The 4,435-nt window shown below is 45.3% G+C and overlaps 1 non-coding gene across 1 annotated transcript; it reads right to left on the reverse strand.

Moving 5' to 3' along the window:
* Positions 1 to 3,872: 3,872 nt before the first annotated feature.
* Positions 3,873 to 4,041, reverse strand: LOC118593591. The gene has a single exon (XR_004946262.1). It is a non-coding gene; the product is annotated as a U1 spliceosomal RNA (small nuclear RNA).
* Positions 4,042 to 4,435: the final 394 nt, after the last annotated feature.

Consider the following 4,435-nt stretch of genomic DNA (forward strand, 5'->3'; position numbering starts at 1 on the left):
CTGTTTACTATTTCTATATCTTCCTTCCCCCCATTATCATCTGGTGTGAAATATGTCCATAGGTTTAACTTTATATCTCACTAATGAAGGTACTAGATACAAAAATGAGAATATGAATCTCCTGGAGAAAAACTCAAACAAAACCAACAATATACATTTTTAAGAGAAAGAGTTAATGTCTCTGCATTATGTTAAGTGGGAGTGTAACTTTTTTACTGCATATATTTGGAGATCTTGTATGGTTTCTGGAAGTGTGCGTAAGTAGAAACCTGCCAAGAAGAGAACTAAAGGACCAGAGACATGACTTAATGAATAGAGGCACATAAACCAAAGGCAGAGGTCCAGCACCCATGGTGGGCAGCTCACAACCAACTCTAACTCTAGCTCCAGGGCATCTGATGCCCTCCTCTGGCCTCTAAGGGTACCTGCACTCATATGCACAACCCCCATCCTCATCACACACACACACACACACACACACACACACACACACACACACACACACTTTTAAAAGTAAATGTAAAATCAGAGATATGAGAAGTGGCTTATGGCTGCTGTGTGTTACACCAGCCTGGTTAAGCTGAGTTGCGGTTTTCCAGAACATCATCCCTTCTGTGTTTCTCGATAGGGAGACAAGAAAGAGTCTCATGGGAGATTTGGGCTCAGCAGGGAAGTAGCAGGTGTTCTGTAGCTCACATGTGAGTTCTCACTTTTCTTTTGGCTCTGGTCCTCATGGAAGGCAGCCACAGAGCCTGCAATCACACTGTCCCCTGGATCCTTGTTACTCAGCACAGCTCCTAGGCAGGAGCATGCTTCACTCTTTGATGGAGGGCCTCAGCTTCTGCAGGATGCCCACACCACCAGCACTGCAGGATGTCCACACCATCAGCACTGACAAGGATTATGCTCAGCCAGGTTCCAACTAGCTCTTGCTCTTTTCCATTTCCCAGTCTACATAACTATAGAATGTATTGCATTCTGTATCCACATTATATGAATAGAGGTCACTGTGACAGATTGTTCCTGGAGGCCACAGATTTAGTTAACACCAGAGAAAGTATGGCAGGGTACACAAGATAGGAAAGAATTTCAGACCACTCAGAAGAGCAAGAAGTCCATCTTAGTGCTATGAGGAAGGAGAGAAGGTGTCTTGCATCTGGAAGGAAGGGAGGAAGGAAACTTGTTAATGTGTGACTTAGAGAATGTGGGGGAAGTGTGGAGGAGGATGCACTTAGATGAGGGATATTCATTGTAGGGCAGGGAATAGGCACCGTGAGTTGAGGTGTATTCACATACAGGTGAGGGATATACCATAACCCTCTGATGACCTCTGGCAACTGCAAGTCTGTAAACTTCCTTGAGGCAAGAGAAATTGGTGCCTGTCATTCCCCTAGAATCTTAGGGATTCCAGGATCAACTATGAGGACGGACACAGAGCAACATCTGGGCTGGGGTTGAACATTTCTTTCCTGGAGCCCTGGTACCTGAGGAGCCTGATACATATTCACAGATGGGCTCACTGTAAGGTGCTTGCCAAAAATTGCTAAATCTATCCCACACATGCATACACACACACACACACACACACACACACACACACACACACACAGAGTAAGAGAGAGAGAGAGAGAGAGAGAGAGAGAGAGAAAGAGAGAGAGAGAGAGAGAGATTTAGTTTTTTTTTTTTTTTTTTTTTTTTTTTTATTGAGCTTTGATTGATAGAGTGTCTAGCGCAGAGAGTTAGAGACTTGTGACAACTGGGCATGAGTCCTATGAGCCTTGAGGAGCCTTAGTTCTGGGCATCTGCTGTGGTCAACTCCCAGTTCTGCTGGTGAAAGAGAAGCCAGCACACCTTCATGCTTTCTTCTTTCCCTTCCACGCTGACAGTTTCCCCCATTGCCCTGCCCCAAGCTTGAGTCAGTGAGGAATGGCTGCTGAGAGCCTTGTGCTCTATCTCTGGCCAGTATTAACCACAGATCAGCTGCAGTCATCTGGAACCCACGTTTCTCCCTTGTCTGTGCTCCTCTGATGAGGACGTGACTTCTAGCTCATCCCTGGTGAACTATGACCCTGCTCCATCCTTTTCGCTGGAAGCATGCTTCCCTGTTGTATGTAGGGGCATGTCTTCTAGAAGCCTGCAGCCTTGGCACCTCTTGGGACATCTGCCACTGCTGCTTTGCAGCTGATCTGACCTTCCCAGGAGTGCTGATCCATCCTTTCCAGAATGGCTGCAAGCACTGCATCCTACCCTGTCCCTGGTTTCAGTGCTGTGGATCACTCGGTGCCTTGCGCATGCTAAGCAAGAGCTTTAGCGAGGAGCTGCACCCCAGCCTATGTTCTCCCTCTAACCACCCTGAGAAACGCCATGCTTTCACGCCCACAGCTATTGTCACCTGCTGCTGTGGCCATTAGCAGTCTTTATGTGATCAAACTTGGGTCACAATCTGTACTCTAAAAAGTCAAGTTTGGCCATCTATCTCAAGAAGCCAATTAAAAGAAAGTAAGATTAAAGAAAATTTTGAGATTTTTCTCATTCTGGAATTTCCATTTATAGCTGGATTGTCATGTGGGTCTTTATTCTGAAGAACTTTCTTCAGCCAGAGAAAGTGGATGCTTCTTTCAAGACTAAACGAGTTTAAGCAGGGCATGGATGGGTGCCTCTCACCCTAGCACTGAGAAGGTTGAGGCAGGAGTTCCAGGCCAGCCTGGGTCTTGTCTCAAAACCAAGACAGAAAAGGATGAGTCCAGTTATCATTAGTTGGATCTTCATTGTGATCTAAGGTTTTCAGTGGCAGAGCCAGTGTGTACAAGTGCATTTCCATCTCTTCACTGGACACATTTTACATGTACTGGTATTGTTACCGTATTCCTCAGATATTGTACAAATAATTTTTAAAAATTGAATTTTTAACTAAATTGTATGCTTCTAATGTAATATAATTTAAAATTTATGTAGTAAGTATAAATATTGCAATATAAAATTGATTTATTTGCATAGTCAAAAAAAAAAGAACCAAATTAATGATTCAAAGCAGGAAAGGGAGGTATGTTCAAAGCAACCACACTGGGAAAAGGACCCCCTTTCTGTCAATCTTTGGGGTCCTGAAATAAGATTAATGTTTAAATAGAGAGCCAAGAGCTGGCACACCTAACCCATCCTGGTTGAGGTGTGGTCCTGCTCATCATTGACCCATCATTGTCCTGGCTACAGCCTTAAGGTAGCCTGGCAGGTTGTTAGAACTGTGTGAAGTCTCTTTCTGGGGGAATAGTCCCCTCTGGTGCCTTTTACTTCTCCCAGCATGGTATTCCTAGGAAAAGTCTCATTTTGGAGGTCCCTTGTTTCAAGAGTCTGATGGCCAGATCGAAGACACAAGTATCTCTTTCGAATATCTTCATTTCTGCCTGACAGTTGTGATGAAGACATAACACTTGCACTTCAGAGAGGAAGCTCCCACCACCCCGGCCCAGAACGCACAGTGAACAGGTCCTAGGATCCTGAGTTCCCCACAACTTTTTCCTGTAGGAAAGTGACCTGGCTGAGTCACAGCCAAAGGCCAAGGGGCCTTGTCTCAGGGACCCACACCGCCACTGCCGGGTGCAGCAGACACAAATGTGGCCTGCGAGACCCACTGAAGGGAGGAGGTGGGAACCAAGATGAAAACAAAGCCAAGGATGCTACTACAGCTAAGTCCTTGATGCCAGCCTGCTGGGTATCTGCAAGCATCCCTAAGACCCGTCCTTCTTATCAGAACAGTCGTTTCAGCAACACTTACAAACAAAAACAGCTAGCCAATAGGGATGCCCAATCAGAGAAGACGAACCAGCTGTAATACATGGTGCCCTCACCATTTGCTTACTTTTTTTTTTTAAATAGGGGAGAGTATGGAACGCAGCACCACCACCACAAATTATGCCGAATTTAATAAAATATTCCCAAAGTTTGGGAAATTGCAAGGGTCAGTACATGCTGAGTACACCAGTGACACCCGTCCCTGGGAAAACCACCTTTGTGACCATGGTATCTCCCCTGCCAGGTAAGTATGACATTTCCAATCAAAAAGAAAATGTACTCTGAATGTGGGGAGTCAGCTCTGTGGGAAAAGTGCTTTGCTGGGTCAGCATGATGACCGGAGTTTATCCCCAGAACCCACATTTAAAATTACAGTACGAGCATCATGTGTTTGTGAGCTGGGGCCTGGGTGGCTCATGGCTAACAACACTTGCTGCCAAGCCTAGAAATGCAAGTTCAATCCCTCACGCAATTGAAGGGGAAAGAGGACTGACTCACACATGTTCTCCTCTGACCTCCATGTGTGCACTATGAAATGCAATGTTCATATTCACACACACACACACACACACACACACACACACACATGCACAATAATCAATACATTTTTTAAAGCAAAGGAAACAATCCACAACAGAAACCAAGA

This window comes from Onychomys torridus, chromosome 11, assembly GCF_903995425.1.
Source record: "Onychomys torridus chromosome 11, mOncTor1.1, whole genome shotgun sequence".
Lineage (NCBI taxonomy): Eukaryota > Metazoa > Chordata > Mammalia > Rodentia > Cricetidae > Onychomys > Onychomys torridus.